This window comes from Xenopus laevis, chromosome 7S (genome assembly GCF_017654675.1).
Source record: "Xenopus laevis strain J_2021 chromosome 7S, Xenopus_laevis_v10.1, whole genome shotgun sequence".
Lineage (NCBI taxonomy): Eukaryota > Metazoa > Chordata > Amphibia > Anura > Pipidae > Xenopus > Xenopus laevis.
The window spans coordinates 82,608,593-82,633,214 of NC_054384.1; positions in this window are offsets into that span (position 1 = coordinate 82,608,593).

The window sequence follows — 24,622 nt, forward strand, 5'->3', positions numbered from 1 at the left end:
ACTATTCCAGTTTCCTTGAATTTCACACTTTTTGATACTGTTACTGATACACGGAGAGGTGGTACTGTCTTTTTGAATGTTTTAAAAGTGCATAGTTATTTGTACATTTAGGTATATGCAGACAATTTGGTTGTTGGTTAGGAATTAGACCTAAAGCGCGTATTCAGATGTATATCAGAACGTTTAGAGCCAATATGGTGTCAGATAAAACTTGTGGACCAATTCCTGACAGAGAGAGGAAGTGGACTTTGCCCCCCCCAGATTCCCTACCAACCCAAACACAGTTGCTGGGGTTAGGGGATACCCCAATAACGGACAACATGAAGATGTGAAAGGCCTTCTCTCATTCAGCCCAGTTTTCTATTTTGGCTGATCAGAGCTGATGCTTTACTCTTATAGCATTCATTCAATCTGGGCATACTTGTGTGCGACCAAAAAGCAATTGCATTCAATTTGTTTGTATATTGCAAAATATATTTTGTGTGGCCTTTTTTAAACACACAGCTTATCAACCCTTTGTAAATAAGATTGGTGCATGTGCATTACAGTAACCGTACTACGTTGGTAGTAGAGATGTGAAATTTAAAGGAAAACTATACCCCCAAATTGAATACTTAAGCAACAGATAGTTTATATCATATTAAGTGGCATATTAAAGAATCTTACCAAACTGGAATATATTTTTAAGTAAATATTGCCCTTTTATATCTCTTGCCTTAAACCCCCATTTTGTGATGGTCTGTGTGCTGCCTCAGAGATCAACTGACCAGAAATACTACAACTCTAACTGTAACAGGAAGAAGTGATGAAGTAAAAGACACAACTCTTGTCTGTTAATTGTCTCATGTGACCTAAGAAGTATGGTTTGTGTGGTATGTTTGTGTGCACAGTGAATCATACAATCCCATGGGGCGGCCCTTATTTTTTAAAATGGCAATTTTCTATTTATGATTACCCAATGGCACATACTACTAAAAAGTATATTATTATGAAAATGGTTTGTTTACATGAAGCAGGGTTTTACATATGAGCTGTGTTATGCAATATCTTTTTATAAAGACCTACATTGTTTGGGGGGTATCGTTTTCCTTTAACATTCTCTGTTCTTTGCCTGGAATGCTGGAGGACCAACAAATGTAATGCTCCAGCTACAACTACCACACTAATCACATAATCATATATGGCAAATATATTGAGTACAGAGGCTTGGAAATTGTTTTTATTCCAAAATATCAGACCAGTCCCTGTATCAACATTACTATCATATACAGTGAAGGTTATCTTTTATTCCCAGTGCACCTTCAAATAGAACCACCTTTCGGTCTTCGCTCAGACCTGATTGGAGGCAGATTAAATATGCAGGATTGCTGGGTATAGGACACAATTCAAAACAGTTTTTGTGTGGAGTTTGCATCAGCACCAATGTAAGCCTATGGGGAAGGTCCCCATAGGTTTTCTAAGTAATTTCTGATCGAAGGAAAATCGTTCGATCGATGGATTAAAATCCTTCGAATCGTTCGTTCTTCAGATTTCGGTAAATCCTTAGACTTCAATATTTGACCAATAGTAAATGTGCCCCCAAGTGTCTCTGAGAGTATTCACCAATATTCTGGTCGCTCTTATAGCCGAGCTAAGGATGGAGGAAATAGCTGTGTTTTATTACTTAGACGACATCCTAGTGACTGCAAGATCAGAAGAAAAAGCCGAACATCACACAAGATTTTAAAATTTCTTCAAATCCAAGGATGGATCGTCCACGTAGAAAAAAGCAATTCGTGCCCGTCAATGTCCCTTTTATTCTCGGCATATATTTTCAAAAAAAGAGAGAACTTGGTCAGCCTTCCATCTGAGAAACAACAGAAGATTGTTCAGGCTATGAAGGTTTTGAAAAGCCAGTCAGTCGTGACAGTTGTCCATTGCCTAAAGATTTTGAGCTTTATGTCCTCAACAATTTAGTTGGTAAAATGGGTGAGATGGCATTCAAGGTACCTGCAGAACGTCTTATTAAGGAAGGTGAGGAATCCACAGCTAAAGTTGCACAGGAAAATTATGTTGCCCCAGGAGCTAGTTAAAATGGTGGTGCGTTCAAGAAAATCTAGGAAGAGGTATGTATTTAGAAAACCAGAATGGATAATCCAGACAACTGATGTGTCAGGTTCCAGTTGGGGAGCTCGCTTTCGAGAACAGTTCGACCAGGGTCCCTAGGAGATGAAGAAGTTGTCATTGAATATCCTTAAACTGAAGGCAATAAAGGAAGCCCTATTCACGTTTGTGGACTTATTGAAGGGAAGAAGCAAAAAGGTGATGTCGAAAAAACATTACAGCAGTTGCTTAAGTACAACAGGGAGGCACTAGCAGTATGGTGTTGTTCGAAGAAGCAGAACATTTTTACCAGTGGGCAGAGTTATGTCTAGAAAATATAACAATGGTTCATCTGCAAAGAACAGAAAATCAGAAAGCAAACTATTTAAGTCGAGTCACTATTACAGACCTAGGAAACTCATGGGGGCTACCAGATGTGGATGCAATGGCATCAGTTAAAAACAGAAAGTGTCAAAGGTTCTTCTCAAGATATCTATGAAAGGAGGCAGTGGCTCTAGATGGCCTGAGACAAGATTGGTCCGTGGGGTTAATTTACGTTTTCCCCTAATTCCTCTCATTTGGAGGTCCTGAGGAAGGAAGATCTGGAAGCATTAGTAGTGATTCCCTTTTGGCCAAGAAAGCCGTGCTTTCCGTTGCTTCGCAAGTTAACCTTGGTGGAACCCAGGAGAATTCAGAAGTTTCCAGGGTGGTCATCCCAGGGAATGTTTCAGTGCCAAGAGGGGAATCGCCTGCCTTGATGGCATGGAGACTTTTGAAAGGAAGAGGCTTAGGAAGCTGAATTTGAAGGAAGATATTATTAGGTTTCTTCTGAAGTCAAGGAAATGTTCAACCTCAATGCAATACTATAAGATCTGGTTAAAATTTGTTCAGTTTGCACTTGCTGGGGGTCAGAACCCCAACTGTACAACAGCCTCTCTTTTCTCGGGATATAAGAAACGTCTTCAGTTGAATATGCTTAAATGCAAGTGTCAGTGGTGTCAGCATTAACAGGAAAGAGTTGGGCTGTGGACCCCTTAGTCCAAAGATTTTATAATACTCTAGTGAGAGAATTCCCACCCTATGTAGACAAGCCTGGAGGGGCTGCCTTTTAACTTCTTGGGGGGAAGTCCTGTCCATTGGCCTGGAGGAAAGTTTAAGCTGGCCATAGATGTAAAGATTTTTAAAAGATATTTTCGTTATTGTGCTTGGCCCTACAAACATAGATAGATTGCACTGGGAGTGATAATTTTTTATTAACATGGCCGATTAATTTTCTGATAGATGTCGGACGAAAAATCTGCAATCGTTCGATTCCCACTAACTTTACGATAATTTGATGGATTGGTCGGATTTAGCTAAAATCGGTCATTCACCAAAGAAAAATCTTTGTGACTATGGGGACCTTAACCCATTGGTTAATGTTGCCATGAAGGCTATCAGGAAACAGAAATTTGAGTGAGTAAATATAATTTCCTGTTATTGCCCATACCATGAGGAATAGTGCCAGCTGGAACCAGAAGGTGACTTCATTTTGTGCTGATCCTAAAACTTTCTTATCTGACACCTCAGTGGAAAGCTTTTTGGGAGAACTTTTGAAAGCTCTTCAGAGTGAAACTATACATGGCCAAACTAAGGAAAAGTATAATGTACTCTGTCAGCAATCATTTTTCTATTTTATGTTAAATCTGCTTTAAACATGCTTGCATAGAGACAGAATGTTACATTTGTGTTAACAAGTCCATTTATTCAGAATGGCACAAGGGTTTTAGATCTTTCCCTTCTAAACCTAGAGAGATTATCTCTTATTTCTGGTCCCTCTCAGTGTGACACAGTTTTTTTTCAAAACAAGGCAATTAAGAGCCTCTATTATAGAGCCAGTAACAATATAAAATGCATTATATTCACATATAATACATAAGAGCCATGAATATGCACAGGTACAGGGGGCAGTAATATAAATGAAAAAGTGTTGTACATTTTCTTGCTCTCTTTATTTAAAAACCATCATGGTAAGGAGGGAAATGGTAATGCAGGACAGGGGGGCACTGAGTGAAGCTCTTGCCTAGGGTGCCAAACTACCTTGTGCCTGCCCTGGCAGGGATGCCACTCATATGTGAAAAAAGTTAAGTCATATTAAGACATAACCATAAATCCATTTGCCTCCTCCTCCCCTGTGTATAATACAGTACCCCAGCATATGATTAAACACCTTAGGGGCCACTAACAATAATTTTCAATTTCTAACAAACCCCCAGAACAAATACCAAAGTATGACACACACAGGGAGCATAGGGAAGGCAGAACAGAGCAGGAGACAGGAATCAGGGCCAGTCTAATATGTACTACATACAGTGATACAGTGCTGGTGCTCCATTAGCATTTTGAATAAGGTGTGAACAGAAGAATAATGTGGGCAGTTTCAGTCTGGGTCTCAGGTGTGAACAGTACAGGGCTTTAGGGGAGTGAACAATAGAGGTGATACAAGTGTGAACAATGCAGGGGGATCACAGGTGTGAACAATGCAGGGGGATTAGTCTGAATTTGAGGTTTAGACAATGCAAGGGCCAGTTAATCTCTGTAGTAATACCTTTTAAATTTTAGATATGGTAAACAGACACAGCAGAAAGACTTTGATGTGGAGGGCCACATGAGGGTGGGGTGACGAGCCGCATGTGGCCCGCGGGCCGCCAGTTGGACAGCCCTGACAGTGCTGTCCAATTTCTGTGCTACAGAGGGCCGGAAATTTTTCCTGACTACATGGTGGAGGGCCAATAATGGAAGCCATTGATGACCACTCCCTGTTTTTAAACCACACCCACTTTAAACCACACCCATGTTACCACAAGACCATGTCCACATTTACGGTGGTAGCACACCAAAAAAACAAATGATTGGTGCTCACTGCAGGGATATCACTTATTACTCATATGTGAAAAAAGTTGTCATATTAAAGGAATTGTTCTGTGTAAAAATAAAAACTGGGCAAAGAGGCTGTACAAAATAATAAATAAATGTTTCTAATATAGTTAGCCAAAAATGTCTAACATAAAAGCCAGAACACTACTTCCTGCTTTTCAGCTCTCTTGGTTTCCACTGATTGGTTACCAGACAGTAACCGATCAGTGACTTGATGGGGGTCACAAGGGACATAACTGTTGCTTTTGAATCTGAGCTGAATGCCGAGGATCAATTGGAAACTCACTGAACAGTTATATCCCATGTGGCCCCCTTATAGTCACTGACTAACTCAGAGTTAGAGAGCTGAAAAGCAGGAAGTAGTGTTCTGGCTATTATGTTACAAATCTAGTCACTCATTTAAATCCATATGCCTCCTTCCCTGTGGATAACTGAGCACCCCCCAGCACATGATTAAACACCTTAGGGCCCCCTAACAATAGTTTTCCAATGCTAACAAACCCCCACAACAAATACAAGGCTTATGTTCCACAAGCAGAGCAGGACACACACAGGTAGAGTATGGCACACAAAGGGAGCATATGGTAGACAGAGTATGACACACACAGGCAAAGTAGGACAGGTCAAGATTATGACACACACAGGGAGCTAAGGAAGGCAGAATAGAGCAGGAGACAGTTTACATTTATCAGGGCCACTCTAAAATGTACTACATATAGTGACTGGTGCCCCATTAGCACTATGAGGTTAACACCTCTGGCTGTGTCAAGGAATGCAAGCCCCAGCAAGTCCCCTTCTGCTTTGGCTACCTGTAGTTCCATTAACAAGTCACTAAGTTCCCTAAATTTTTGGTTACCTTTATTAGATATTTTAGGGAAATCATCAATTCTTTTGAAAAGTGCATTTTCTACTACCTCTGCTGAGCCGTAGCACTCATTAAGTCTGTGCCAGATCATTCTAAGACCGTTCTCTGGGTGGTTTATGTTGATCACCCTGATTCGTTTGGCATGCTCTGCAGACTCGGTACCTAGGTATTTGATTAGGAGGTCTATTTCCTCGCTGTATGAAAGGTCTAAGCCTTTGATAGTGTTTTGAAAGGAGGATTGCCAGGCTCTGAAGCCTTCTGGGCGGTCGTTAAACTTTTCAAGTCCATTGTGACCTGGTTAGTACCAGGATAGGTAGGTGGTTGCATGTAAGTGAGAAGGTGTCGTGTAATCATACCTGTCTGGAGGTTCCCCTTTAGGCTGGTCTGTGACATACCGCTTTAACATAGCAGAGGAAGCTGGTGCAGGGTTAACCCTAGGCTTGGGTACCTGGCTGAAGTGGGTGCTGTAAGCAGGATCACTTTGCTCAGCATGGTCTCTTTGATGCAATTGCAGTTTGCTGCTGGTTTTTGGAGGTGTATGGCATTCTTGGTCTGGCTTGAGGACAGCATGTTGGCCTGTTTGTTGTGCTGAAAGAGAATCTGTGTCCTGTTTGGAGTGCTGGTAGACATACTCTCTAGTGCGTTGTAGTGGATCTTGGGGTTCAATCTCCAAATCGGGTACTTTGCTGTGTCTTTCACTGTCAGGGTATGGAATCATCTCTAGAGCCTCTGCTTCTGCTATGGCCGCTGCAGCTTCCCTTTCTATGGCCACTTTTTCTAGGGAGGCTTCTAAGCGAGCACTTTCCACTTTAGCTTCTACTGCTAGGCGTGCATTCTCTGCTTGTAAGCATGCATTCTCTGTTTCTAAGAGCGCACTCTCTGCTTCTAAAAGTGCTTTCTTTACTTTTGCCTCCATTTCCCTCTCTGCAAAGGTGGCACGGGCATTTGCTGCTTCTGCTTTTGCGTGGGCAATAGCGGCAGCATTAGTAACAGAGGAGCAATGAGTGGAACCAGAAATTCGGGATCTAGTTGTTAGTGAAGATGTATTTTTCTGTGACATTATGCAACAATGGATAAGCCTCTGCCTGCTTTAGCTGTAGTGGCTTCTCTGTGCTGCAATGACTTGATAGCACTGGTTGTAGCTGAATCACTGTACTAGGATGTTCTATGCGCATGCAGTGAGTTGTAGTTCATCTGCCTGCTTGATAGCCATTGTTATACTGCGCATGCAATAAACTACAAATACACCTGTTGGATAGCCATTGTTTTACTGCGATGCAGTAAAGCTATAGATCCACTTGTTGGATAGACGTTGTTTTATTGCGATGCAGTAAAGCTATAGATCCACCTGTTCGATAGCCATTGTTTTACTGCGATGCAGTAAAGCTATAGATCCACCTCTTGGATAGCCGTTGTTTCTCTGTTCTGTCCTCCCTACGTATTACCCTGGGGCAGTGTGTAGTTCGACATGCAGCTAAACCTCCCCACACTCCAATAAAGAGACTGTGAATTGAAGTCTGTAGTTTTTTCTGGATGGCACGGGGAATAGGTGAAACTTTAATAAATAACAAAAAGTATAATAAGTATGTTTGCAATGAACAATATACAAACATGTAAAAGTGAACATATAACTGCAGCATCAAATACTAGCTGGCATGAAATGTCTATGCAGCAATGTCTCTGGGAGTGCTGGCAGCTGTGGAGGTGATTTGATGCAACTATTTGCTTACTAGCGATACTACCGTGAAGAGGAGATGAAACTGTGTGTGCTTCTTCCACAGCATGGACTGTAAAATGGAGTCTTAGCTCCCACAAGGCACTGTGCTGGGTCACATGGTAAACTATGGTAGCCAGATAAGTCCAAATGCAGTTCTGCCATGAGCCATGTGGAGGTGCAGAATAAACAGGAAATGGCCTTGTGCAATTTCAACAACTGTCCAGCGGAGGGAGTTTGTCAAAGGAGCAATGAAATAAAAAGGCATGATGACAGCTTATGCTGGAGACATGACACTGTGGAATAACTTTCCCTCATACTCCAAATGAAAAGCATTATGGCGTCACTGTGTACAAAGCACTTTAAACTGCCTCTGTTTTCTCTGCTCTAAAATGCAAAATGACTGCATACTTTCTACTAGTTTCATAACAGAAAGAAGGGGTGGCTGTGCACTCTCCTATATGCTTAGACATGTCCCTAAACCACCAAGTGCCTCACACTTCAAAACATGATTGTAAGTTGTATGGTTTAGGGGCAAGAACAGTGCTATCTATAAAAATACAGCAAATTAAAAAATACAACCCTTCTCAAGATAGGTTGTATTTTTGCATAATAATGGCCTATATAGTACTCAGTCTGTGGAACGAGGTCGCTGATAATTGCATTCTAAATTCAGAAGCTAATGTATATAAAGGAACATCCAGCTTATACTTTTCGTGATTACAGGTACACGTGGGATGTGACGATGTAGACATAACCTTGCAAGTAGCAATAAGGGGTAATCCCAGATCTGTAAATCCTTTTTCAGTTCCAAAAAGCAGAAAAGAGAAGTTGTGTTCCCATCACCAATATTTTCATAAAAAGCAGTGGTAGGTTCAGTAAGGTAGGGATTAAACATTTCAAACAGCCAGGGTTAGATGAAGCCCTTGTGAGCCCCGCCGGCACAGACCCACTCCCCATGGCCAACTGAGATGGTGGCTACTTCTCCGCCACACAGATTATGGCCACATGAAGAGATAAGAAGGTACACACTGGTGGGAGAGGGAGAGGTGTATGGCCCTTGAGGGGGCAGGGGACCTGGGGGTGTGCGCAGAACCCTGATGCGGGGGGCTTGGACCCCCTAGTTCGACGTTGAACAGCTTTACAAAAACTCAGTAGAAAACTCTGTAGAGCAGAAGATAAAAAAAAGAGAAACATTTTTTCTTGTCTACATAGGCATCTTCAGGTAACGTTACACCTTCTTTGATCTTCCTGGAACTGATCATTGGCTGAGTCTCTGCCATTTTGGCCGTTCTTCTATTGATTTGAATGGTAGTTTTCTGTTTCTTTCACATCTGTCTTAGCAGCCTATCTTTTTCTGCACTTCTGTATATGTTTTCCCCTCTCCAATCAACTTTTTAATCAATGTAAACTGTTCTTCTCAACAATGTCTTGAATAACCCATTTTACTTACATTTCCAGAGAGAAATACACTATAACCAGCATGCACAATATTTGCTGCCTTCCTTCCTTATATAAGGGCTGTAATTGATACCTGTTTTTAATTTTATAAAGGTATAGAAATCTAGTTATGCAAGAGGATAGAAAGGCGGCGCTCTGGTTATATAACTTCAATATACAAATACATAAAAATTTGCACCCTCTTTTATGGTTTAAAACTATGAGACAATTTAAAGTAGAAAAGTGTGCCTAGAAAACTATTCTCAAATTTTAAATAGTTCTTATATAAAACTTAAAATAAATTTAAGCGGGGGAGGGGCATGACTCCAGTCAATAACTCCCTTACTGCTTGAAGGCCTGCCTCGTGTGTGGAATGCATATATAAAGATTTCATCCATCCATTGTGACCAGCACCATGTCTGAAACTAGAATACTGTATTAATGCTCTAAATCAACTTTAAGAATTTACTAGTTGTTTTTAAATAACTACTAATACTAAACACAACCAAAATTCCACAAACTCTGCAATGCTCTTATTTAATGACCCATTTGAGGAGATAATAGCTCTCTCTGGTGGGCTAATGGCATTTTTTTGTGGATTTTGGGTAATGCATAAATAGCAGGAACAACAGGCTCCACAGCTACCAGATAATAAAACATATTAGGGGTAATATATTTGTTTTACAGCCATTTCTAAAATGTCAATTAATTAGTTTTTAAATTACTGGTAAAGTCATGAAGCTACTTATAATTGACCTTATTATATGACTGTACTTTTAACTGGCTGTATACATTTATAGTAATAATTAAGGAAGTGTGCATGGCATACAGGTTATCACAATGCTAAATGCTTCACCTAGAGAAAGAACAGTAGATTGAAGTTAGAAGTAAAAATTTAGCTTTGTAGTGGAGTACTTCTGTAATGGCCACAAAGCAGAAAAATATGAAAGGGAATGGCGAGCCCTTTATAAGGCTGGTAGTCTTTCCGTTTATGGCCACCAGGGGGAAACATGTGCATTTCATTTAAAGCTGCCTGCGATGGCCAGAAAATAAATAAATCACACAAAGCTTAAAATGTGCAAAGTCTAGTTTTCAGAGCATATATTATATATATATTTTTTTTATTTTTTTTTATTATGATTGTGCCTTAATTAATACCCACAGCTTCTGAAACCTTCATATGAAGTTAATATGTATAAGTATTAGAGGAACAGTAACACCAAAAATGTAACTGTTTTAAAGTAATGTAAATGTCATGTACTGTTGCTCTGCACTGGTAAAACTGATGTTTGCTTCAGAAACACTACTATTGTTTATATAAATTAGCTGCTGTGTAGCAATGGGGGCAGCCACTGAAAGGAGAAAAGGCTCAGGTTACACAGCAGATAGCGGATAAGCTCTGTAGAACAAAATGTTATCTGTTATCCCCTATTTAACCTGTGCCCATAGCCTTTTTTTCCCAATTTCTTTCCAGATTTTCCCAAAGAGCCATTGTTTATCATATGCAAACTCTAATGATGTCTATGGGATACCATAAAACTGAATTTTGAACAAAAAAATGTTCTCCTCAATTGAGTCTCGCCCATAAATTTTCACGATAAACGAGAAAATTAAAGGGGTTACTTATCAAAGTCCGAAAATATCTCATTATTTTCCGAAATCTACGCTGACCAAATCCACATGGGTTATTTAGGGTTATTTTTGGATTTTCTACTGAAAACCACTAAAGCTTAACATTACTGCATGAAACCCAGTGCAGATCAGGATATCTTTGGGAATTCTCCCATTGACTGACTCTTATACAACCTTGGCAGGTCTGAGATACCAGATTTTCAGATTCTGACTTTTTCCATCCTCGTGGTATAAGAAATCCTGAAAAATTTGAGATTATTTTTTTTCTTTAAAAATTCAGATTTTTATAGTACAAAAAAATCTAAAATTTTTCAAGTTTTTGGCATTAGGAGTTTAATAAATAACCCCCTAAATGTTCTCATTAATTTGAATCTGGCGCATTGTGCAATATTTCTCGAAATGTCCCTGGGATACGGCTCATGTAAGTGAACTGTCCTTTATTCTTCTAGTGTTCCGATCCATATTATTCCTGTGAATGTAGGTACATAGAATTATATGGTTTTCAGAAAAAAAAATATTCCAGTTATATGTTTGGAAGCTAATAAAAGTATGATTTGATGATATAAAAAAGCTGCATATGAAATATTGTTGTGTTAATGGAAAAGGACAAAGTGTTTATTTTATATTTCACTTAAAATGTAAGTTGAATTCATATTAAGATTCAGCTAATAATAAAATAAACACTTTTCAGTTCAGCTATAGTAAATATATTGTGCTCGGTGCTGATTGTTTGTATGTTATGTATTCTGGCATGTCATAATCTCCCAGTCCTCCCACCCGCAGTGCGTTGGAGAGTGAAATTCTACATTTAAGAGAATAAAATGTTAGCATTGTTGGTGGGGATGTGAATCAAACAGAGGTTTAAAGCAGGGGATTGTTAACCCTCTGTCCAAGTTTACATGAAAATGATAAGAATGCTTTGCCATTTACATATGTGTTCTAACACTATAAAGCTGCCAGCTCTTTATGTCAGCACAAAGCCATGTAATGTTTATGGCTCAACATTGTTCTCTAGTCAGTTTTATGATGAATCTATTGTTTTATGTCGTTACATGTTCATTGGTTTACATTCTTTGAATTTCTGCCATTTGGGTCTCCAGGGCTGTGACCCTCACCCTCCTTGCTGCTGGGCACCCACTGTTGGGTGAATGAGGCTTGCTGTGAGAGGGTATATAAGCAACATCTCCATATTGGTGAGGAATTCAAGAGCAAGCTGTATGTTTCAGCCTTTTTCATATAGGATATGGCATCCTCACATGGGCACCCTAAAAAATTGGGAAACTTGGCTTCTAATAGATTATAATAAATTTGACCATAAGTAACTTTCTTCTATCCTTAATAAGTGTGAGGCCCTGCTGGGAATCAAGTCAGGGATCTCCAGTTATCTAGCTGCTCTCGTTAACCACTAGGCCATAAGAGCAATGGATGAGTTCTTATTACTCTTTGTCAATCATTATAATTCTTATCTATACACCAAGCATTTCCATCACTTCCCAGCAGCCTTACTGGTCGCTAGGCCAATCAGAGCTGACTCTGCCCTATATAAGCTCACCTCCCACATCATTTCCTCATCCGAGCATTAGCTTCTGGTTGCTTGAGCACTGTGGCTAGTCCCTAGTGCTCACGTCTTTTGCTTTTGTCCCTCATACCGTGTTCAGTCCTGCTTCAGTCCTGCCTGGTCCTGTTTCTGTCCTCAGTCTGTCCTGCTTTTACTCCTGCCTTTACACCTGCTTTATCCCTCTCCTGCCTTGTTCTGTCTCTACACCCGCTCTTGCCTTGTTCTGTCTCGACACCCGCTCTTGCCTTGTTCTGTGTTTACACCTGCTTTTGCCTTGTCCTGTCTCTACGCCTGCTCTTTCCTTGTCCTGTCTCTACACTCGTTCTGTCTCTATGCCCACTCTTGCCTTTTCCTGTCTCTACGCCTGCTCTTGCTTTGTTCTGTCTCTACACCCACTCTTGACTTGTCTTGTCTCTACGCCTGCTCTTGCCTTGTCCTGTCTCTACTTCTGTTCTTGCCTTGTCCTGTCTTTCACTCCTGTGATAAGTTTGCAACTTTGCAAATGAACACACTCTTAGTACTAATTTGCTTGCTCTTAAAAGAACAGTAACACCAAATAATGAAAGTGTATCAAAGTAATTATTTGTCCTGTCCTGTAAAAGTTCTGTGCAGGGCAACAGTACATTATATTGTAATTACTTTGATACACTTTAATTTATTGGCGTTACTGTTCCTTTAACTACTCCAGCTGTCATCTAGCATCAGTCTTCCCATGGACCACCCTCCAATCCTATTGATAGTGGCACATGAAAAAATTTTCAGTCTATGCAGACACATTCAATAAAATTGATGTGCAAGAGCAGTGCTCCAGTATGACACACACACACATCTTTAATCTCTAAATTTCAAAGATGTTTATTTTGCCTTTATTTCCTGCTTGTATTAAAGCATCTGTTTGCTGTGACATCATTAAAGCCCATCCAAAATACTTTTTCATCCTTTTAATCCTACGCAGACACATACAGATTCTGCTTTTATTAGTTTTAAAGTGTACATATGCCAAATTTCCAGTACAAGCAGCTGACACAGAATTACAGTTAAAATAAAGGAAAAACAAGAAATATCTGTTATTCTGATCTATTCTTGTATGTTTGTCCTAGAGCGGCAATGTTAAATTGTAATGGCTTTTTTGATTCCTGCAAATAATACCTGTAATACAATGATTAAATTAATTGGCAGCATGAAACATTGTGAGGCATGTTGGACACCCATGATCTGGGTGGCCATGAATTAAAGGCCTGGAAAGTTAAAACTTGATAGATTAGTTGTATGCAGGCGGCAGAGGGAATCCTTGCCCTTAACAGTCTGATAATTCACAGCAAGACAAGACGACATTGCACTAAAGTGAAAACATTCTCAGCTGAATGGAGGTGAAAGCCCAGCTCTAAATGAATCTCACAGAAAGGAATAGGGAACACTGTGAGACAAACTGTGTGCAGGAGAGTGGCACATAAATATGGTATGAACAGAGCATATTGCCTTCCATATTATTAGCAGTGTCTGCTATTTCCTACTTTAGCAAAGAAGCATTTGGGTGGGCAGTGCAAGTGCCAGTATAATTTTCTGATGTTAACTGATACAGGTATGGGACCCGTTATCCAGAATGCTCGGGACCTGGGCTTTCCGCATAATAGATCTTTCCATAATTTGGATCTTCATACCTTAAGTCTACTAGAAAGCCATGTAAACATCAAATAACCCCAATAGGCTGGTTATGCTTCCAATAAGGATTCATTATATCTTAGTTTGGATCAAGTACAAGCTACTGTTTTATTATTACAGAGAAAAAGGAAACAATTATTGAAAATTTGGATTATTTGGATAAAATGGAGTCTATGGGAAACAGCCTTTCTGTAATTCGGAGCTTGTACCAGTTGCAAGCTGCAAATATTAAAAATCAGCACAATTCACTGTGTTTGTTACACCTACCAAACATTTCACTTTTATATCATGTTTCCCCCTATTTTAGACCAACATTTTGTCAAGGTTTTCCTAAAAATGTCTGTTCTTTGTGAATGTTCGTTTTAGTGCAGTGAAGCTGTTTACAATACTAACCACACGCATTTCTTGTCCTACGTTTTTCTGTAAATAATGAATTCTGGCACTGAAATGGCCACCCACACACCACTTTCTGTGTCTGTGCTGTCCCATGATGTAGCACCAATGCTGTACTGCTTTAAGGATGGTCTACCTTTGTGTTATAGAATAGCTACTTCTAAGCAAATGCTCCATAAGGCTACACATTTATTATTATCGCTACTTTTATTACTATTACAAACTGGAGGGCAGCTGAACAAAACATGAAATTATTAAAAACAGCAAATAATTTTAAAAAATAAAGACCAATCCGAATATCACTCTCTACAGCATACTAAAGGTTCTTTAAAAGTGAGAAAGAGGGATCTGAGGACCCATTGGTTTTTCTGTATCTCAGTAAGAAGTAAGTGGCTGAACCCAAACCACCAAGTCCAGTCTCTGACACAAGTCACCATGGTGTTTACCCACAATGCAACGTTTTCCCCCTATGCTGTGTGGTTGATAGTGGTGTTAGTTTCAGGGTTTTCCTGTGTCTATTGGTCACACTCGCACTGCATGCAATTTGCAAGAGGAGGTGGAAAGAGCAGCACCAAGCTCAAAGAGAAACTGTAGACACAAGTAGCCTTCATGTTTCTGAGCAAGAACAGCAGCAACATTTTTGCAACTGCACTGAGCGCTTGTAAACAAGTCCTGATTACTCCCAGAATGCTCTTTTATGCGGGGGAGCTTCTGACAAAATTCTGTCACACTGAAATTGAAAAAACTGAAATAAAGGGCTGAAGTCTGAAATACCTCCTGCTTGATCCAAACTAAGACATACAGTAATGAATCCTTAATAATTTAAAGTTTACATGATTTTCTAGTAGACTTAAGGTATGAAGATCCAAATTGCAGAAAGATCTGTTATCCGGAAAGCCCTAGGTCACGAGCATTCTGGATAACAGGTCCCACACATGTGATATAAAACCTTGCAAATTCTTACAGCTCCTATGAAGTATTCAGCTGGATTTAACCAACCAGAATACTGGATCTGATCGATTAGCTACTCAAACGTTTTTATGCTCTTATTTTCCAAAGATTCGCTTTAATCAGCTGCTGGTGATCACAGTGTCTCTTTGGACTTTATTTAGCACCCTGTGGGAAACCTTTGTACATTTTAACATGGCTTCAGTACATATCCTTTCTAAATAGAGCCATGGGTATGGCTGCACAGCCTAATGCTGTATGTGAGGAGATTACTTATTGAACACTGGGATAGTTAAACATTTCTAGCTCAGATTTATTCAGATTGCAACCAGGGCACTTTATAAAGAAAATAAAACCAAATACTGTATATACTATGTTTTCATCTTGTACCCTACCATGCAGGGCCAGACTTCAAACCAGTGTGTCCCTAGGCTGCTCACCCTCATAGCCCCCCACTGCTCCCACACTACCCTTTTGCACTCCTGCTCCCACCACTCAAACCCCTACTCACCTTTGCTACTAGTTCCTGAGGACTGGGCGGGTGGGAGATTAATAAAAACTGTCTAATTCTCCCACTCTGTTCCCAGTTCAGATGCAACTGGCGCACAACATGCGCCCCCCAAATCTTTGCCACCCTAGGCCCGGGCCTTTGTGGCTTGCCCACAAATCCAGGCCTGCTACCATGCACACTAAATGAACATAGGTCCCTGCGTCTGCCTCCATGAATACAGATCTGCCTGGGTTTTGCTGTACTGTATTCATAAGAGGCAAAATAAATACAAAGACACAATGTACTGTACTTAATGTTGGCCCTATGGCAGGCAGTAAGAACAGAGTTGCCCTACATCTGGAGCAGAGCACTGCCACGTGCAACCTGAATAAGCAATATGGGCTGTGCTTTTGTGCCTATTAGGATTCCTGCACTTGGGGCAGAGGCAGTTGTAAATTACTCCTAGTATCTATTGTTTTTAATTCTAATTTAATAATTAATTATCACCAAGGTCATTAGAGCCCCACTGAAATAAAAATATGTCCATAGAGACGAGTAAGTGAGCAGGCCCAGATTTCCTTGGTGGCCACCGCCCTAAGCCGCGCGGTCCTATCACCCGCACTGCCCCCCTCCCCGCTAGCTCAAGCGCCAGAGCACTGGGGAGCTGCACGTCCTCAGTGGCCTCACCACAAATCCGGGCCATAAAGTGAGCACCTTGGTTAATAGGCATTCAGAGTTCGACAAAACACAGCTGTCCATCTGCCACTGCTTGTATTCTTATTTAGTGGAAAGTGCCCTGGCTGACAAACTAAATTGCCTAAACCAAATCTGATCAGGTGCCAACATTTATGCAGGTGTTTTTTTTTTTAAATTTGCCATGGTGGTCCTCCCGCCTTTAGCATTTAAAAGGGAGAGAGATTCCCAACACCAATATAGGCTTAATCCACCCCGCTTGCGGCTTTTAAGAGAGAGAGAGAGAGAGACTGCCCAGACCAACACCCATTTGAAAAGGCACGGGACCACCATTTAAAGGGGCGGGTGTGGGGGTGCTACAGTAATGGACCACCATGTGGGGTTTACCTTGGCATGGTATGTGAATTACCAATTTTATGATCATAACTTTGTAACTAAAAACCCGTTTTTGTAATTCACTTGCATGTATATTTGATTACTTACGGGACCAGGGAATGTGCATTGATCGATCCTCCCTCTTGTTTTGGATTTATTTTGGCCAGATCAGTACCACTTCCATTGTATTTATATACACAGTAGAACCCCCATTTTACTTACCCTTATTTTAAGTTTTCCCTCATTTAACATTATTGTTTTGTGGTCCCAACTATATATTATATATAATACATTTCCCTGATTTTACATTTTCCTGGATTTTACACCATTTTTTATGATCCCCTGAAAAACGTAAAATGGGGTTTCTACTGTAATTGCACTTAGCCTTGGAGTCCTCTCACAACGCTCCTTTTTTGCACACGTACTTCTCAATACAGGTGCAAAAAACATGGAGCGCTGCACCTCTTTTGCACAACCCTCCCCCTGTTGTGAATAAGCCTTCATACTGATTGTAAACAATTAAATTGCAAGGGTGCAAATTACCCAGATAGTATAGTACTCACCTCATTGAGTACTCACTTGTTTTATAAGATGGTAAAAGGGGAGGAGGAAATATTTAGGGCAATTTTTGCCCCTTTTTTTAACCTTCTGGTACGTAGTCAATGGTTCTTATTCTCACACCTGTCTAGGGGAGCCATCAGTCACACTAGGTGTTATAATGCATTTGTAACATGTGCTTCATCATGCATATATATCGCTGGCTCCCAGGTCATTTAAAATTCATTTGCTTTGTCTCGGTGCTTGAAGGGAAGGCAGAGAGGCACTGAGTTTGTGTTAATGCTTTACTAGGCCTTGTTAATATAAAGAAAACACTCACACTCTTTAGAAATTACTCAGCAATTACAAAAACATATATTGAGATATACAATAAAAACTGTGCAGCCCGTGGATATGACATTGCCAGTGCTCAGTCTTTTGTTTCTTTCAGTAATTACCATTTCCAGAAGCCTTGCTTGGCTGACCGTGATTAGCTATAAATGAGAGGAATTTGAGGTCTGTCATGTCTACCAGCAGGAACCCAGGAATCTGCGATGTGGCCTAAACCAGCACGAAAATCACAGAACCTGCTGGAAATATGTGACTGCGCGCAGGGCAAAGGCAGGCCAGTGCTGCTTGTGGTGTTATTTAAAAACATAATTCAGCTAGTAATAAAAAAATGCACATATGATGGCAGTGTCTGTGGTATATATCACTGAATACATAGTCTAAATCAGTGTGTAGACTATAAAGTCAACCAAAAATTCTTTGCAGAAAAGACACTGGAATGTGTAGTAAACAGAATATTTATTTAGAAATTGCATCTCATAGAAAATAACCATACATTTTTCGTTTTTTACATGGACACTAAATCAATAGGCCCGTGTTTAAGTGCCCAGCTAAGGCACTATATTATTGCATAGACCAAGCTCACAAAAGAACATTTGTATTACTCATTGAATCATGTACAGCCAATCACAGAATCTATCTAATCTATCTAGACAATATTGGCAGCACTATAGTTACATAGTTGGTTAGGTTTCACATGCAATTTTTCTCATCCATTTACAATCTAATTTCTCGATCATGTTCACACATACAACTCCTTGGAGTGTGACAGGCCTGGACTGACAATCTGTGGGTTCTGGGAAATGCCAGAAGGGCTGCTGTAAAATGCCATAGTCTCTCACTATTTACATGGGCATCAGTAGAAATTTTTCAGTGCTCTAATATCACATAGTGACACCTCTCTTATGCTTACCCTAAGTCTTTACTTACCTTTCTTTACAGATTCAGCAGAACTCTTGGATGCCATCTTCGTTAAATCTTCCGGCGCTTCGAAAATGTCCGCCACAGAGGTACCTCCAAATATTTATCAATGCGTGGCAGGCGGCCCCTGAAACGTTTGGATTTTTTGTCCTCTGCATTAATAAATATTTGGAGGTACCTCCATGAACACCGAAATCAAGTCGTATAGTGCAACTTTCTTTCTACGTTTGCTTCAGATTGTTCCTTTGACACACGTCCTAAAATTCATATGAAACCTCTTCTCTTCCTGGTTGCACTGAAGCAACTTCATATTGTCATTCACTAGCCTATAGGGCCAATGGCCCCAAAAAGATTTCCTTTTCAATAATCTTTATTTGAATTTACACAAAGCAGACATCAAATGTAACTGATATATTATGCATTACAGATATCCCATGGAAAGAAGAAAAGGAAGGGTGAAGAAACATCAGTTCTGTGTTCCTGTGTTGGCAGAACATAGAAAAAGAGAAAATAAAGTACTAAAAAAATAAAATAAAGAATAAGCTTGACAATTACTGTGAACATTAGAAAATAACAATGTTGCTTACAATTGGATGATGCAATTGAGGTCCCAAAATGTGTATGAAATGAAAGTCCAATTTAATTTCTCCTTGAAATGGGAAATCGATTTTCAGAATTTAGCAATAGTAAAGATCAGCAATGTTTTTTGTATAATTGTTAATATGTGGTACTTTTACATTCAATAAAGTATCACACATTAACCTTTTCTCAAAGGAGAAGGAAAGGTTAAAACTAAGTAAGCCTTATCAGAAAGGTCCATCTAAATACACCAGTAAAACCCCAAAGTAATGTTGCTCTGAGTCCCCTGTCAAAAGAAACACTGCATTTCTTTCCTTCTATTGTGTACACATGGGCTACTGTATCAGACTTCCTGCCTTCAGCTTAAACCTCATTGCCCTGGGCAAGAGCATGCTCAGTTTGCTCCTCTCCCCCCACCCCTCCCTTCTCTACTGTAATCTGAGCCCAGAGCAGGGAGAGACTCAGGCAGGAAGTGATGTCACACCACATTAATACTGCAGCTCCTATCCTAAACAAACAGAGAGTTTCTAGAGCTTTTTACTAAGGTATGGTAAAACATTCTACAGAATAAATATAGCATTCTAGCTTGCACTATTGCAGCTAATCTATTGGCAATAAAATTCTTCTGTAGCTTTCCTTCTCCTTCAAGTTAATGTGTGATACAGAATAAATGATATTATAAATTCTAGAGCAGAATCATATGCGTTTGGTCAATCCCATCAGATATGGGTCATTATGCCAATTTGTCCTCCCCAAAACGATTTAATGCACGGACCATCTGGTGGGAATTCCCTTGTTTTTGGGAAATAATTGACAATTTTTGTTGCATTTTCATAAATTGTGTTGGTGGAGATGTGACCAATTTCATTGGATTTCAAAACTTGTCAAAAGATATGCGTATCTTTGTCCAGCAATGCGTGCAGCAACACCAGCTCTCTGTTTACTCAGATTACAAGAGTACACAAATGTGGGCCCCAATTTTCATCATACGGTTCTTTTGTTGTGATTTCATATTGTGCATGCACAAGCAGTTAAATAAACCCTGTTTCAATGAAGGGCTTTGTTCAAGAAGCTTGACGTGATTGAGTTTGGGCCCACGCACTTTAATTTAGCCGCTGTGCTGTGGAAACAAAGCAACTGCTCTGACAAGTGCCACCATGGGGAGAGGTCAAAGTGATTACATTTCTCACAGTGCCGCACGCAGCTCACATCGCCATTCCTAATTCCTCTCACTTATCTTTCTGTGCCAACACTGCACAGAAGAAATGTTTGCATTACACAGATTTGTGTATAAGAAACGGCCTGTCTTCCTAATGTAAGGGTGTCTAGCGTGCAATCTTGCAGATGTAGCAGAACTGCAATGCCCAGGAGTAAAGGAATGTCATGGTATGATGGAGGTTGCAGAAACCCCTCTAACTGCATCATTGCATGTCATACTCTCTTACAGTACAAGCACACTTGATAGGGGCAGACTGGGTTGGTGGGGCACTGGGAAAAAACCCAGTCGCCCAATGCTCTTGTAGGCCCTGCCAACACAGACCTGCTCCATAGATTCGCTCCCAAGATTAAGATTCCTGCCGCGACCTCCCTTTTCAGGCAGGTTGCGGCAAATACAAAGCGAGCGATTCAACATGTTCTCCGAAAAAATATCGAATGTCAGAAAGGCAATTAGCATCTTCAAATAGCTCAACGGACCTCTGCCATTGACTTGTAAATGAATTTGGTAGGTTCTAGGTGGTGAATATTAGAATTAGAACTGTTTCCATGGTTGAGGTGTGATAAATCTCACGTTCTAATTTACATCCGAGTTGGTGCTTTTCAATTCGAATTGTGTTTTGACACAAAAAAAATTTGAAAAGTTGTATTCAAATTTACCATTCAAACCTTAATAAATCTGCAACTTAGACTTTGTTTAATTATCTTTTTTTTGTTGAAAGACAGCATGTATATTTTGGCACTTGATTAGCCCAATGCGCTAAAACACAATTAAAAATAAATCCTATCTTTCAGGAATATGTTTCGTACAAATAAATTTATGGCAAACAGTGGTCCATATAAGTGTAATTGCAATGTACAACAACGAAGGGATGTTTTTTATTACACGGCTAAACTGCTGGGTGTTATTCAGCATACACCCATAAAGGTTGGACCCCTCCATCCCTTTTGAACAAACTGATTTATTTGGGTTGATGGTCTCCTTATCCTTAACCACAACACCCTCACCAAAGTGGATCATAATTGAAGTCAATAATGTGGCTAGCCAACAGCAGCTGAAGAAAAAGAGGCTTCTTTGGAAGCCCCAATGACCAGGGATAAACAAAGTACTACAGTCAGGAGAGTTTTAATGTGTAATGCTGAAAACTTTTGGATGTTTTCCAGCCCTGTCTGGTTTTGTAAATCAATGAGAGCCTAAGTGCAAGGATCACATTGCTTGTTCTGCATGTAGCATGATGATGTTATAGAGCTCGCTGGATATCGAATAGTTTGATTTATGCATTGGCACAACAGTTATTTATTGTATTGATGCTGTTTTTGATAATTTGCTGGATTTATATGAAATAATATTTTAGAGAGCCACTTTTTTTTAACGTATTACTAATATTTATAAAAATGAGTACACTTCAGAGGTAATTTACAGTACATAGTCTCCAAGGCAGAAGAGCAATAAGAGGTGCAAGAGCAAAATTACCTTCCAGTGGTGTAGCGAGGATACAAATAGGGTTGCCACCTGGCCGGTATTTTACCGTCCTGGCCGGTAAAAATTCCGGTTGATCCCAATGTTATTAATAGGGAAAAAAGCTAAATACCTAAAGGTGGCCATAGACGTAACAATTACTATCTTTCTTGGAAAAGATCTTTCCCAAAAAAGATCATTCGTTTCAATACACACGTGTAGAGCTGAATCGTCAGATATACAGGTGGAAACAATAGAATTCTACCTGTATCTGATGATGTCGCAAATTCTTAAAACAGGCAGTGTGCACAAATCCCAAAAAATTATGGATTTTTGCCCATTTTTTAGGAAGTTCTTTTGGTAAATCACCCCTTATGTATTTACTTTTACTTTTTTCTTTTCTCACTTTCTTAATTGAATCTCTTTTTTACAGTCCTGCACTGGGTCAGGTACCCTTGGAATCCCCACAAAACAGTCAGGTGTCTGGCAGAAAGTCCCAACTCCCTGGCCATGTTGGCAGTCTGCAGGTAACTTGCCTGAGTACCCGGAAAAGGTGCAGGGGACTGTCCCCTCTGATCCTACCTTGTGGCCTCGGAAGTTTTCTTCCATTTGCATGAGATTCTGCACTGGAGGGACATCACTTCTGATGCACAGTGACGTTACTTCCAGTTTCACATGTCCTGGGTCAGAAGGTAAGTTAACCTTTTTGCAGGCCAGGTTAGGGATGCACCGAATCCACTATTTTGGATTCGGCCGACCCCCAAATCCTTCGCGAAAGATTCGGCCGAGTACCGAACCGAATCCTAATTTGCATAGTGGGAAGGGGAAAACATTTTTTTGTGACAAAAAGTCAAGTGATTTCCCTCCCCGCCCCTTGCATATGCAAATTAGGATTCATTTTGGTGAAAAAGCCCGAATCCTGAATGAATCCTGGATTCAGTGCATACCTAGTAGCGGATCAATGGGGGCAAATTTGGTATGGGTTGGGTACAGGTCTTAAAAAATGGACTCGCACAGGACTCTACACTTATTGTGCGTGCTGGTTAGTAACAGAAGTTGATTCTTCTAACTATCCTATAGGTAGTATACCTTTGATATATTAACCAGTTGAAACATTTGATATTATAAGTATTTCATGTTGTATGTCACAAAGATAGCTAACAGCAGATCAGAGTATTGATTCAGCAGTTAATGGGGACCTTTTTCATCTGAATGTGGCTTTAATACCCTTTATCATTTGAATATCACTTAAAGGCTACTCAAATGTAGTCTGTAAGAACCTTTGAATAGTCAAGTCAAAGCTAAAAGGTTTAAATTAAAAATGTCTGCATGATGATACCAGGGTGACATGTATGCCTGAGTGATTTCTAATGCAAGTCTTAGAAGTCAAGTGCAAGTGAAGGTTCAGTGAAGCAGTGAGTGACCTACAGAATTTTTCTAATTAACACGTGATTAAGCTCTTGTAAAATATGGTTTAAAGGATAATTCAGCCGTTAACTAAAAAACCCTACCCCTGGAAGATGGCTGCCATGAACTGTAATCCCTGAATCTGCACAGAGGGGTAAGTAAAAAGTTAGGGGCATTTCCCGGGGGGCAGCTAGGCTGGAGGGAGGGGGGTCTATGTAGGGTAGGGTGGTAGGTTTTTTTTAGTTAACGGTTGAATTCTCCTTTGAAAGGTTCATGGTGGAATGTAATAAAAGTCGCAATGTTATGCCTTTGCGCGAACAAATTTGAAATTAAAATTCGTCGCAATGTGCAATTAAAATTCGCAATGCAATTACAGTTTAAGGAACAATATTGCATTGCGAGATGTGGATTTTTAGTCTTATTGGTGCGAATTGTTTTGCTCTTTGCGACTTTAATTAGATTCCTGTCAGTGTCCCTCACCCCTGAAAACCCAAAAGAATTAGCCATGTAAATATACTACAATCATGCTATTAATGACAACAAATAAAATACTAGAGATTTCCCTTTTTAATGTCAGTTTTGGTAACAATTAGTCTTCAAAAAACATTGTGGCATACACTTGGGGGGTTATTTACTAAACTCTGAATGCAAAAATCCAGGGCCGGAACTAGGGGTAGGCAGAGTAGGCATGTGCCTAGGGCGCAAAGCTGGGGGGGGTGCCAGGCACGTACCTGCTCTGTCTCCTACCCCCATGTCCGGTCCCCTCTCTCCACTACTAAGTGTGGCAGTTTGGCATCTTCTTGCGCTACGCATGAGCGCATTTCGATTTGCGCTTCCGTGAACGCTGATGAGCGCGAACTTGCACATGCGCACAAGGTCACCAATTCAAGCATGCGCGCACTCAGCCGGCGCCATGGCCGGGTAGGTTGCCTAGGGCGCCTGTCTGGACTGGCCCGGCTCTGCAAAAATCACGAAAAATGTGTGTTGTTTTTTTTTTTTTACAAAATCGGACTTTTAAAAAAATCATGACCTGTCGAGGTTGCATATAAGTCAATGGGAGAAGTCCCAATGATTTTTTGATGTGCGCTGGGTTTTGTGCGAGACCCCGAAGTTTTCTGAGTTTTTGGGTGAAAATTCAGAAAAAAATGTGAAAAATGGATGGAAAAATCCAAAAAAATCTTGAAAATTGAATTTTTTCCTGCAAAGCAAATTTTCAGGAAAATGTAATAATAAATAAGTGTAAAAACCCCAAGCGGAACTGATCGGAGTGTGAAGCAGAAAATATTGAGATAAATTCGGACTTTGATAAATAACCCCCTTGCTGCCAATATAAATTATGATAAAGATTAAAAAAAAAGCAGGCAGTACTTATGTCTCACATACAATAA